The following is a 13936-nucleotide window of genomic DNA, read 5'->3' as shown; positions in this document are numbered from 1 at the left end:
CATCCTAATTAATTCTGATGATAACCGTATAATAGTCTCCCATTTTTTGGGATGAGGGGAAGATTGGGTCTCAGAATGGACACATAGGTTATTACATTAGTAAGAGGTAAATAAATCTGTGATTTGATTCACATCAGTCCAAATGAAAAGCCCTCATTCTTCTTTTTTCTTTGTCTTTTTAGGGCTGCACCCACAGCATATGGAGGTTCCCAGCCTACACTATAGCCACAGCAACTTGGGATCCAAGCCACAACTGTGACCTACACCACAGCTCATGGCAATGCTGGATCCTTAACCTACTGAGCAAGGCCATGGATCGGACCTGCACCCTCATGGACGCTAGTCAGATTTGTTTCAGCTGTGCCACGACGGGAACTCTGAAAAGCCCTCATTCCTAACCTCTATATTATCATGTCCCCATTGATGCTTGTTCAGGGGAATCCAAGGTTAGATCATTATGGCCAAACTGTAGTGTATATGATTGGAGGAGGGCACAGAGATGAGTTTGAAAACTGAGCTAAGGCAGGTTGTAATGAAACTTTTTAGGGAGTTCCCATCGTGGCTCAGTGGTTAACCTATCTGACTAGGAACCATGAGGTTGCGGGTTTGATCCCTGGCCTTGCTCAGTGGGTTAAGGATCCAGCATTACCATGAGCTGTGGTGTAAGTCACAGACACGGCTCGGATCTGGCGTTGCTGTGGCTCTGGCATAGGCTGGCGGCTACAGCTTGGATTCGACCCCTAGCCTGGGAACCTCCATATGCTGTGGGCGTGGCCCTAGAAAGGGCAAAAAGACAAAAAGAAAAAAAAGAAAAAGAAAAGAAAAGAAACTTTTAAAAAGCTAACGAGTTTGGAACATCATGCCAACAGTTGGGGAAACCTCAACAACTGATGACTAACAAGAGAGTGGCCTTATGTGATTTTCATCTTAGCAACATAACTCTTGTAAGAGTAGGTGAAGGGTATTAAAATGTAAGGAGACAAGATATTGGGAGACAAGTTAGGTGGTACCATAGCCTAGGCGTATCATAAATTTGTCGCCCTGGATCTGCAACAAAATTGGAAAAGATGGATTGAGAGATGTGTTGAGGTGGGCCTGTCCAGGGTGGAGGGCAAAGGAGGAGAGTGGGAAATGGTGGGTGTGCACTGATGCCATTCCTCAGGTTGGGGCAAAGGCGTGATTACAGTTGGTGGGCATGAGGTGGGGGTGGCTGAGTTTTGAACTTCTCCTTTCAGGTGAAGGAGAACATAGTGAAGACAGTTTGACATCCTGAAAGATCAAGTTCAGAACAGTCAGACCAAAGAGTGAGAATCCTCAGCCTGTAAGTGTATCCATGGCAATGGATAAGGTCATGGGGAAGGGCTGGGGGTGCTGCAAGTAGAGGGATACTGAACAAGGACGAAGGACAAAACCCGGGAAAGCAGCCAACATTGAAGGTATGGCCATCCTCAGCCATGTGCCAATCTGACGGCTATACCATGGACTCAGATTAGATGTAGGAATTTCCCAAGCCTCAGTCAGCATGATTACAAGCATAATTTAGAGTAGCTTCCTTAGCTATTGGCTAAGCCATTAGTCATTGATCTGTACTAGCATCACTCTCAGAGAATTGACTCTGAACTTGGGAAACAGTTTGCTCTCTGTAAATTGACTAAGGATTGGTATCGTCTGGAGATGTGTGGGACTCACTCATATATTGCTTGTTAGATGTCCTAGCATTTCTTTAGGATTTTTAAAAATAAAATTTGTATGTTACACTTCTCGTTTTAAAATAAATTCATAAAATGATGGAATCCACATGAACCGATCCCTTAATGAACTTAATGAACTCCCTTAATGAACTCCAGGTTTCTTGTGAAATGTCCTGGAAACTTTACTGCTGGCTTCCAAGTCCTAAAAAAATGGAAGAATGCTCAAGTCTAATGTGGTTTGTGGTCTTTCAGTAATGAGCAGAAACCTTCTCTAAAAATTGGTCATATTGTCCGTCCATAGCTATTTAGCAATGACCACTGCATGAGAAACAACAACACTGCAAGCGGCCTAAGGGAAAATACCCACGGTACAGGGCAGAGCGTTCCGGCTGTGAGGTCCTACTGCCTGAGTTCAAATCTTGAATCTCAGAGCTTCCCTTTTCCTTCTGTGAGTCCTAGGCCAGTGACAAACTCTCTTGAGGCCTTTGGAAAGACATTGTAATAATACCTGTGGTATTTTTATAGACTTGTTGAGGATGTTCAACAGATATTTTACCCATTTGGGGCACCAGGGAGTGTTGCATATAATTACTGAGTACTAATGCACACTGACTAGAGTCAATTTCTCTATTTTATTCTGTTTTAATATGTTTGCAAGTGTCGTACTGTCTGGAAATGTTTTACTTGACTTTCCTGAATGTAATGCAGTTCCTAGCTACTGGTACTATGTGTAGGAGATTCTTTGATATTAAGGGATTTTGGACTGTCAAGCAGTTCATTCTGACGGGTGTGGAAGACTATACTTTTTCAGGGTATCCCTCCCTTCCTCTTACAGAACTGCCACTTCACATCCGTAAGCAGAGCGCTGGCCTAACTCTGCAGCTTAAGCAGGGCTCAGAACACCTGAGGCGATCTGCTGACATTCTGGTATGTTCATTTCCTTCCTTCTGCAGGTTAGGTCTCAAAGAATGCCTGCCTGAGTATCATAGTAGAAGTTTCTCCTTTACTGTCCATGACATAGAATCATTTAGATATGAATCCAGCCTTTTCGTGGGCTGTTATAAAAGTCAGATTTTGTTTGGATCCAGGTATTATTGAAGGGCACACTGTATACTGCATGTAAAAACAACCCTGCATCATGTTATCCAGGACATTCCCCCAAATTGCAGTGTTAAGGTAAACAGGGAAGCTCTGCAGAGTACCTAGAAGTGTCCTCCACGGGCTGCTGATCAGGATTGTGGAATTTACGCGATAGAAAATGAATAATAGTGCTGGCAAACTAGGCATTTTCAGGAATCAAAAACATTTATCACATTTCCTGGGGGAGAGCAGGATTGCAGGAGTCTATACCATTGAACTGAGCTGGTTTTCAGAAACTGCATATCAACACTGTGTTTATATTCTGAGCTCTCCATGCTGTTCTTATCAGAATTTCACAAAGTCTCAGCATGCAACTCCCAAGGTGCAGGTATGCCGTGATCCCCAGACAGCTATCTTATGAGCCGTATCTGCCCTGGTTCTAAGGCAAAGGTTGCATTCACTTGTTTGCCAGTCCTTGTGGAGAGAAGAAACGTTTTCCTGATCTTGTATAGCATTTTAACCATCATCCTGCTTGTCAGGACAGATGTTTAGTTAATGGTGAAAATCATTTGTTAAGACTCAAACAGACCTCTGACAATTCTTTATTGCTTCACAATTACTCTTGCCAATGTGTGTCTTTGTAAGAACCCTCTGGCAGAAATGCAACCATCCTGCTACAGAAGTAAATCAAAGAGAACCTAAAATGTCACTGTTAGGGGACTCAAGAGTCTCTAGCTTATGGAAAAGAGATCTTGATGAATTATAATAGTTTGGGAAACCGCAGGGGGACTGTGAGGCTGAGGCCAGACATTGGAAAGGAGAGGTGAGCAGAGGTCAGGCCCTTCCAGCCCTGGGATCTGTTTAGCAGGAGCCGGCTGTGCATTTCACCTTGCAGGCAGGAGCAAGGACCTGGAGAGGTGGGGCTTCCAGGTAGGACTGTTCCTCACAGAGCATGGACTGGACCTCTGAGGCCATCCAGCTCTACATCAGAGCTCAGGTAAGATCAAGGTGCAGGCCAGATGGCCACCAAGAACCTGCTTCTGCATTGATGGCGCAAGTCAGACAGTGGAGATGCTTTCTCTGGTTGGAATTTACCTTCACTGAATATTCATATACAACATTTAAGCAATGGAGGCTGAGAAAAATCAATCACATGTAATGTGCACAAATTTCAGTTACAGAATATAATTTTCTTTATTTCTGGCAACAAAATTTTTCTTCTATCTCTAATCCTCCATTTCTGACAGATAGCAGGAAAAATGAATCTAGTCACAGCCACAGCCAGTCTGCCCCATCCAATTTCGGACTACGTTGCTTCTGGTTAAGGTTCAGGAATATTCAGTCCCTTTCCCCTCCATCCTCCTCCTCCGCCTCCCTGTTGGTGCTTTAAGGAGTGCCTGGCAGAGACATCAAGGACCTGTGCTGTGAGCTCAGCCTACCCTCCCCTGACATCCTGGAGCCCAGAGCTGACTCGCTGGTCCCAGTGGAGTTGCATGCATGCTCCTGGGGTGCAGATGTCATCTGTGGGCATGGGCCTGGCTCCCACCTGGTTTCCTGTTATGAACTACCTGCATCAGGACCCTTATCTCAAGCCAGGAGTGTCTGTACACATAGAAATCAGTCTCCTTCTCTCTCTCAGCTAAAACCAGCACCCCTTAGGCAAGGCAGGGAACTGGTCCCCCCACCTTCCTTAGCCCACCAAGCTGTCTGTCCCAACATCTTGCCCTTATCCCATGGGATATCTCTCAGCTGCTTTTCTTCTTAAAGAAGGGGAGCAGGAAGCAAATGTCCTCCCAGAGCTCCCCCCCAAATCTGTGGGGAAACCTGTGGTGACCCCAATTTCCACCTGACACATCAGGGCTTGGTTCTGGGGATGGGACACTGAATGCATTGCCTCTAATTGTTTATCATGCTCCTTTTCTTCTCTAAATTTTCCCTTCTTCCCAGTTTGGAGTGGGGTGGTTAAAAACAAACAAAAAACAAAAAAGAGGAGTTCCCTTCATGGCTCAACGGAAACGCATCAGACTAGGAATCATGAGGTTGTGGGTTCAATCCCTGGCCTTGCTTAGTGGGTTAAGGATCCAGCGTTGCGGTGAGCTGTGGTGTAGGTCACAGACACAGCTCGGATCCCATGTTGCTGTGGCTGTGGTGTAGGCTGGCATCTGTAGCTCCAGTTGGACCCCTAGCCTTGGAACCTCCATATGCCACAGGTGCAGCAACATGAGATCCGAGAAAGCCAAAAAAATAAATAAATAAATAAAAAGACAGAAAGACCAAAAAAACCCAAAAAAATAAAAAAAAAAAACCCAAAAAACAAACAAACAAACACAAAAGCAAAACCCCCAAAAACTTGTTCTGCCAGTTCATATCTCTTTTCAAAACCATTTTTGTCTCTCATTTGAACTAGAGCCAAGAATTTGGAATCTTTATTTTCTGGGCTTTCTTTTCTTTCTTTCTTTTTTTCCTTCTAACACTTCACCCCCCCATGGGGGGGCTAGTGGTGAACTGGCCACCTCATCTCTCTTGGCATATGGTCTTAGGGTGGGGAGGTGGTAAAGAGGGAACGCATCAGTCAACATTGTATCACATCATCCTGGCGGAGGCCAACCAACCACATCTGACTCATGAGTGGAGATCCAGACTGAGTTCACTTCCCTGAGATTCTGGCCGTGTTTGGTTGAGCTCCACACTCGGGAAGGACTGCTGAGCTTAGCACTGTCCCCACCATTATTGGCGAGGAGCATGGCACATCCTTCCCTCGGGTGGGGAGATGACATTTGTCTTTCATGGTGAGAGACGCTGGTGTTTAGCATGTCAAAAATCCAAATATGAGGATGTTGCTTTTTCCATTTTTTCATGTTTTCCTAAGAGCCTTGATTAGAGCTCTAATGAGGAAATGCATGCGTATGTGTGTGTGTGTGTGTCTGTGTGTACATGTATATACACCTACACAGATATGATTATAGTCATATGTCTCTAGCCAGATTCTGGTTGAATGTTTTTTAGGCACTAGCATTTATGATGTGCACTGTTTCTAGTTTTCCTTGGGTCTGCCTTCTTCCCCAGATCTTAGAAGTCCACTAGTGATATTACATCCAGATTGTATTTACTTTTTTTTTTTTTTTTGGTCTTTTTTTAGGGCTGCACCCTCGGCATATGGAGGTTCCCAGGCTAGGGGTCTAATTGGAGCTACAGCCACCAGCCTACGCCACAGCCACAGCAACGCTAGATCCTAGCAACGCCAGATCCTTAACCCACTGAGTAAGGCCAGGGATCGAACCCGTAACCTCATGGTTCCTAGTCGGATTCGTTTCCACTGCACCACAATGGGAACACCCTAGATTTTATTTACTTTTGCAATTAATTTTTATTTTATGTCAGAGGATAGTTGATCTACAATGTTATGTTAGTTTCGAGTGTACAGCAAAGTGATTCAGTTATACGTATAATCTATTTTTTTCAGATTCTTCTCTCATTTAGATTATTACAGAATATTGAGGAGAGTTCCCAGTGCTATACAGCAGGTCCTTATGATTATCTATTTTATATACAGTAGTATATACATACCTACAAATATATATCCCAAACTCTTAATTTATCCCTTCCCTCTACCTTTCTTTCCCCTTTGGTAACCAAAGCTGTGTTTGCTAAGTCTGTGAGTCTGTTTCCAGTTTGTAAATAAGCTCATTTGTATCATTTTTTAGGTCCTGTGTATCAGTGATATCATATGATGCTTGTTTTTGTCTGAATTACCTCACTTAGCATGATAACCTTTAGGTTCATCCATGTTGCTGCAGATGGCTGATATTCTATTTTGTGTGTGTGTGTGTGTATGTGTGAGTGTATGTGTACATTTATTTAGGTTGCTTTTATGTCTTGGCTGTTGTAAACGGTGCTGCTATGAATATTGGGGTAAATGTATCTTTTCACATTATGGTTTTTTCCAGATACATCCTAGGAGTGGGCTTGCTGGATCATATACTTGTGTTTTTAGTTTTTTAAGGAACCTCTATACTACTCTCCACAAGGGTTGTGCCAATTTACATTCCCACCAACAACGTAGGGGGTTCTCTTTTCTCCACACTCTGTTCCATTTGCTGTTTGTAGACTTTCTGATGATAGCCATTCTGACCGGTGTAGGGTGTATACCTCATTGTAATTTTGATTGGTTTTTCTCTAATAATTAGAGAAGCTAAGCATCCTTTTTTTGTGGTTTTTCGGCCATCTGTATGTCTTTGGAGAAATGTCTATTTAGATCTTCTGCCCAATTTTTGATTGGGTTGTTTGCTTTTTTGATAATAAGCTGCACAAGCTGTTTGTATATTTTGGAGATTAATCCCTTGTTGGTGGTATTGTTTGCAAATATTTTCTCCCAAGCTGTGGGTTGTCTTTTCGTTGCATCTAAATTTTAAGAATGAATTGGAGGGTTTTAAGCGCAGTGCCTCTGAGAGAAAAGTGAAGGCTGCCTGGCTTCCCTGCCTCCAGCCCTCCTTGTCCTGTTTCCCTGAGGTCCTGGGGGCCACTCTGTTAACTTCCTAGGTGGTCTCTTAATGCTTCACCACACTTCCTTTCTGCCCTTTCTTCAGGCACTCCTCTTGTTTTTCTTTTATCTTTAAAGCTGCCTCTTCTTACCAAGCCTTTTGAGGGTCTTCTCCACCTAAAGATTTCCTAAGGAATCGGCAGAGCCTCATGCAGTCTTTTTTTCTGTAGCCCCATAGACTAATGCAGGCTCTTTTTATCTTAAGGGTATTTCCTTTTAACCGCAGGAAATAGTAAGTTGCTAAACTGGTTGAAGTTCCCAGTTGGTGAGCTCCTTGTGTTGCCCAAGGCACTCTCTCCTTCCCCAGCATTCTGTGCTGGGGGGCGCTCATCAACAAGGGCCCCTTGCCTATGAGTCCAGTTGTGTCTGGCCCATGGGACACAGAGGAGGGATCTTAAGTTGGGAAGGGAGTGAGATGGGGGGGAATTATTCACCCTCCCTCTTCCTAGGAAGTGCCTGTGTTGCTCTGCCCAAGATACCCAGGAACCCAGCTTTTTTCATGACCCTGTCCTACTGTTCCTGTTCCAGCTCCAGAGTTCTTGGTTCTGGTAACTTCTCCCTCCCTTTGCCCCTTTTGGTCTGGGGCTCCTAATGGCTTATCCTCTCAGTTGTAAGTTTTAATTAAGGTTCTTCATTTTCTCTTGCAGGCATCCCATAATGCTCCCCACATCTTAGTCAAAGCTCATCAGTTAAGCTGTTTGATGTACTGTCTGCTTCCTCCCAGGACCCCAGTTGAAGCCATGAATCACAGACACTCAGAGCTTAGCCTTCGCTACTTGAGGTGTGTCTACACTGTAGACCAGAAGCATTTGTAACCCCTGTGAGACTTGATAGAAATTGAAATTCTTAGGTTCTGACTCAGACTTCCTGAGCCAGAAGCTTCCTTTTAATTAGATTCTCAGATGATTTATGTGCACCTTGAAGGCTGGGAAGCCTTGCTGTAGAGGTGAGCTTCCTTCTCAGGAAGTAAGTGGCTGGGAGCCCTGCTGGGTACGTACTGGCCTTCATTTCTGGGTACAGCCTACAACTCAGCTTGCTCCTCCTGCCCTGCTTGCAACACCCACCCCCCACCCCACTACAGGCCACCCTGGAGCAAAGCTCACATCCTCTTCCTATCTGTTCATGTGGTGGGTAGTGAACCCATTCTCAACTCCAGGTACTGTCTGGGTGTTAGGAAAACAAAAAGAGGAAGGTGACACATCTCTGCTCTCAGCTGGATTTAGTGGAGGGATGAGGGCTTGCTCATAGTCACTGTCAGGACAGCAAGAGGCACGTGCTGTAACAGAGACAGGGACACGATGAGGTGGAAACAAAGGCCGCAGTATCACAATTAAAGTTGCTTTGGGGGAGTTCCCGTCGTGGCGCAGTGGTTAACGAATCCGACTGGGAACCATGAGGTTGCGGGTTCGGTCCCTGCCCTTGCTCAGTGGGTTAAGGATCCGGTGTTGCCCTGAGCTGTGGTGTAGGTCGCACACGCGGCTCAGATCCTGCGTTGCTGTGCCTCTGGCGTAGGCCGGTGGCTACAGCTCCGATTCAACCCCTAGCCTGGGAACCTTCATATGCCGCGGGAGCGGCCCAAGAAATAGCAACAACAACAACAACAACAACAAAAGACAAAAAGACAAAAGACAAAAATAAAAAAAATAAAGTTGCTTTGCTTGCTGGACATAAGAAAGTCGCTCTGTAAAATGTTGGGAAAAGCCTTGTGTTTTCTAACTTTAGTCACATTTGAAAATCTTGAGTGAAGATATCTGATTGTAATCCCCTGTCCTCAAGCTTCATCCTATTGTGACATTTGACAAATAGCAGCGGCTCTCCCAGGAACAGCCAGCAGTCTGTGGAGTCAGGGTTGTTTGTTCTGAGGCAGCTGCTGAGCAGCACATGCCGTCAGGCGCCAGAGCCCTAAAGATATTAAGAGCTGATTTTGTTCCGAAAGGAAATTCACGGAGGAAAAACCAACTGATTACCTCATAAGCCGTCTTTGGAATTAATTTCAGTGCTTGTTCAAGAGTCTAAATCTCCCTTTTGTAAGATTCTCATAGGCGTTTCTAATTAGGCCCCATGTTTGTCACCTGTAAGCAACTCTCCCATTCAGGACTCAGCATAAATCATGTAAATAATACGTATTCCAAATTATCCAAGCAAAGTGGGGGGGGCAATTTTTATACCAAGATGAATTTTTTAAAAGGAAATATTGGCTTAGGACTATGAATATTGATCTAACTGTTCATTCATTCATTCAAGAAGACCAGGTGTGTCACCCAAAGCATATTCATTATCCACAGTTTTGCCCCCTCTTCCTGGAGCTAGCGCTGGGTGAGAGAAAAAAGGTATCTTCATCATCTTGGATTTTTTTTTTTAATTTTTTTTTATTTTCCCACTGTACAGCAAGGGGATCAAGTTATCCTTACATGTATACATTACATTTTTTCCCCCACCCTTTGTTCTGTTGCAACATGAGTATCTAGACATAGTTCTCAATACTACTCAGCAGGATCTCCTTGTAAATCTACTCTAAGTTGTGTCTGATAAGCCCAAACTCCCGATCCCTCCCACTCCCTCCCCCTCCCATCAGGCAGCCACAAGTCTTTTCTCCAAGTCCATGATTTTCTTTTCTGAGGAGATGTTCATTTGTGCTGGATATTAGATTCCAGTTATAAGTGATATCATATGGTATTTGTCTTTGTCTTTCTGGCTCATTTCACTCAGGATGAGATTCTCTAGTTCCATCCATGTTGCTGCAAATGGCATTATGTCATTCTTTTTTATGGCTGAGTAGTATTCCATTGTGTATATATACCACATCTTCCTAATCCAATCATCTGTGGATGGACACTTGGGTTGTTTCCATGTCCTGGCTATTGTGAATAGTGCTGCAATGAACATGCGGGTGCATGTGTCTCTTTTAAGTAGAGTTTTGTCTGGATATATGCCCAAGAGTGGGATTGCTGGGTCATATGGTAGTTCTATGTGTAGATTTCTAAGGTACCTCCATACTGTTCTCCGTACTGGTTGTACCAGTTTACATTCCCACCAGCAGTGCAGGAGGGTTCCCTTTTCTCCACAGCCCCTCCAGCACTTGTTATTTGTGGATTTATTAATGATGGCCATTCTGACTGGTGTGAGGTGATATATCATGGTAGTTTTGATTTGCATTTCTCTTATAATCAGCGATGTTGAGCATTTTTTCATGTGTTTGCTGGCCATCTGTATATCTTCCTTGGAGACATGTCTATTCAGGTCTTTTGCCCATTTTTCCATTGATTGATTGGCTTTTTTGCTGTTGGGGTGTATAAGTTCTTTATATATTCTAGAGATTAAGCCCTTGTTGGTTGCATCATTTGAAACTATTTTCTCCCATTCTGAAAGTTGTCTTTTTGTTTTCTTTTAGGTTTCCTTTGCTGTGCAAAAGCTTTTCAGTTTGATTAGGTCCCATGGGTTTATTTTTGCTCTGATTTCTATTGCTTTGGGAGACTGACCTGAGAAAATATTCATGATGTTGATGTCAGAGAGTGTTTTGCCTATGTTTTCTCCTAGGAGTTTGATGGTGTCCTGTCGTATATTTAAGTCTTTTGAGTTTATTTTTGTGCATGGTGTGAGGGTGTGTTCTAGTTTCGTTGCTTTGCATGTTGCTGTCCAGGTTTCCCAGCAATGCTTGCTGAATAGACTTTCTTTTTCCCATTTTATGTTCTTGCCTCCCTTGTCAAAGATTAATTGACCATAGGTGTCAGGGTTTATTTCTGGGTTCTCTATTCTGTTCCATTGGTCTGTCTGTCTGTTTTGATACCAGTACCACACTGTTTTGATGACTGTGGCTTTGTAGTATTTCTTGAAGTCTGGAAGAGTTATGCCTTCTGCTTGGTTTTTGTTTCTTAGGATTGCTTTGGCAATTCTGGGTCTTTTGTTGTTCCATATAAATGTTTGGATTGTTTGTTCTAGTTCTGTGAAAAATGTCATGGGTAATTTGATAGGGATTGCATTGAATCTGTAGATTGCTTTGGGTGGTTTTTTATTTTATTTATTTTATTTTTTTCTTAGGGCTGCACCCATGGCATGTGGAGGTTCCCAGGCTAGGGCTCAAATCGGAGCTACAGCTGCCAGCCACAGCCACAGCCACAGCCCACTGCAACACCAGATCCCTAACCCACTGAGTGAGTCCAGGGAATTGAACTTGCAGTGTCATGGTTCCTAGCTGGATTTCCTTCCACTGCGCCATGATGGGAACTCCCATTCTGAATTCTAGAGCCTCAGCTCCTCTTCTTTGGCCCATACGATACGATACCTCAGACCAGCAGATGTGGCTAAAGATTTTCTTCCTGCGGCTTTTGGTCATTGTTCATATACTTTCTGAATGCATGTTGTGTGCTGACCTTGTATCAGGGCTCAGGACAGAGAGATGACTGAGACGCAGTATTTTCCCAGGAAGAAGAACTCCTGTGGTCCTTTCTCTCTTACACCGTGAGATAAGCGCTGGTAGAGAGGATCCACAATAGTATTTGCAAGGAGGGTGTGAGTGGCTCCTGGCTTCGTCAGCAAAGGCTTCAGGCTATAATGGCATTTGAATGGGTCTTAAAGGATCAATGTGTTATTTGACCTGGCAGCAAAAGGGAAAAAGGACATTCTTGTCAAAGAAAACAACCTTACAGAAAAATGCCACAGTCCCTGGCTTGTTCGAGCAAAGTCTTTTTGTGGGTGAGGAATTGCAGGGGATGAGGCTGAAAAAACACACTTGGGGAAGATGTTCTTCAGTCGTTTTCTGACACGCACATGAGGTTGTGCCTTGACCTTTGCCCTGGGAGCCAGGAGAAAGCAAACTCCACGGACGGATGTACACTCTGAGCACATTCATGTCAAAGAGGCATGGAAGAGGGACTGGAGGGAAAAGATACAGGAAGCGAGGAAGATATTAGAAGGCTGTTACTAGTGATGGAGCTGATACCGGCACTATTGACAAGACTTAAAAAGGACCTAAGTATTTATAGGAGAAACATGAGCATTGTGAAAAAAATCACTAAGATAACAGAAAAAACATTAAGAGGAAAATACAAATCATCTCTAATCCTTTCACCAGAGATAACGGCCCCTAATGATTCATTCCAGTCATTTTTCTCCTGCATAATTTATATGGTTAAGATAATTTTAGACGCTGATTTTTCATTCAGCACCGTGAGAAGCATTTCTTATTATAATAGAGACATTCCATTAGCCTGATTTTAATGGCCATGAAATCACGTTTGTGCAGAGGCACAATAAAAATACCAAACCATTCCCGTAGTTAGTCATTTCCAAATTTCATAAATACCCTTATATTTAACATCTTCGTGGGTAAAGTTGTGTAAAATTAATATATTATAGGCTATATAACTTACGTAAAATGAATGAGGGAAACCATGCTTAAGATAAAGACTTTAACGTCACTTACTGTATTTCAGAAAAAGCGCAAGAACTTGTGCTTTAGATTTTAAAAATATTCAAGATATAAAGTTTGGAGTTGGTGAACAGTTACTCTGGGGAAGTCAAAAATGATAAATTCGTCTACAATAATTCCAGATTTCTAATTTGGCAAATTGTGTCATCACTAACCTGGAAAGACAAGAATATAGGAGGAGGAGCAGCTTTGCGGGAATGATAATGAGCTCTGTTTTGGACTTGCTGCATTTGAGATACCGCACAATAGAAAATCCAAGTAGCACACTGTGGACAAGTGAAAATGTGTGAGATTCAGCAGAAGAGGTGGGAAACTCAGGGTCTGGCTATTTGGCAAATAAGTGGTGTCAAAGTTGTCAGTAAGCAGGAGAGAGAATCAGTACATGTAGAAGGTTGGGGCTAAAACTGGGGCCCACTGCAGCCTTTATGAGTCAAGTATAAGAGCAGCCAGTAACACAGACTAAGAAAGGGGTTCAGGAAAACCGGGAGATAGCATTGTCCCAGAAGCCGGGAATGAGAGCTCTTTTCCAGAAAAGAAAGATTGGCAGCAGCCCTGGCTTTCAACCATATCAGACACATTCTTCCATTTATCTTCTCAAGATGAAATTTACAGATAATATCCTCTAAGGGTGCGCATAATTTTAAACATCAACATAATGCGTGAACTGTAGTATTTAAAAAAGGGGAGTATGTTTTCTGAGTATTTCAATAGGTAGGCTCTGGGACATGACTGAACCACGTGACACTGAAGGCATCAGGCAGTTGCTCGGATGTGCAGAACCACCACAGATGGGGACCTTGCACATGGAGACTGGCCTGCACGAGCTCATTGCTGTGTTGCTGCCCAGGACCTGAATTTCCAAAATACCGAATATTCAAACAAAACAAAAGACAGTTTTCCCTCAATTTACACTATAATTGTATTGCTGGAAATTTTTATATATATAAAAATACTTGGGAGTTCCCTTCATGGTGCAGCGGAGACGAATCCAACTAGGAACCATAAGGTTGCAGGTTCGATCCCTGGCCTCACGCAGTGGGTTAAGGATCTGGCTTTGCGGTGAACTGGGGTGTAGGTCGCAGATGTGGCTTAGATCCCGTGTTGCTGTGGCTGTGTTGTAGGCCGGTGGCTACAGGTCTGATTAGACCCCTATCCTGGGAACCTCCGTATGCTGTGGGTGTGGCCCCCCGCCAAAAA

General features: G+C 43.6%; 1 protein-coding gene across 15 annotated transcripts in view; it reads left to right on the top strand.

Annotated features, from left to right (window-relative positions):
• The window catches only part of ARHGAP28 (Rho GTPase activating protein 28), a 186624-nt gene that overhangs the window by 75559 nt on the left and 97129 nt on the right, over positions 1-13936 (top strand). For 7 of the 15 annotated variants that reach the window (XR_002345017.1, XM_021096074.1, XM_021096071.1 and 4 more), the window contains 2 exons: positions 1236-1321; positions 2527-2618. The exons of 5 other annotated variants lie outside the window; for them this stretch is intronic. The gene's annotated coding sequence lies outside the window, so the exon portion shown is untranslated. Of the gene's footprint in view, positions 1-1235; positions 2619-13936 lie in introns of all 15 variants that reach the window. 3 more of the 15 variants (XM_021096076.1, XM_021096079.1, XM_021096075.1) reach the window with 3 other exon arrangements.

This window comes from Sus scrofa, chromosome 6 (assembly GCF_000003025.6).
Source record: "Sus scrofa isolate TJ Tabasco breed Duroc chromosome 6, Sscrofa11.1, whole genome shotgun sequence".
Lineage (NCBI taxonomy): Eukaryota > Metazoa > Chordata > Mammalia > Artiodactyla > Suidae > Sus > Sus scrofa.
This window is presented reverse-complemented; position numbering and strand designations above follow the sequence as displayed.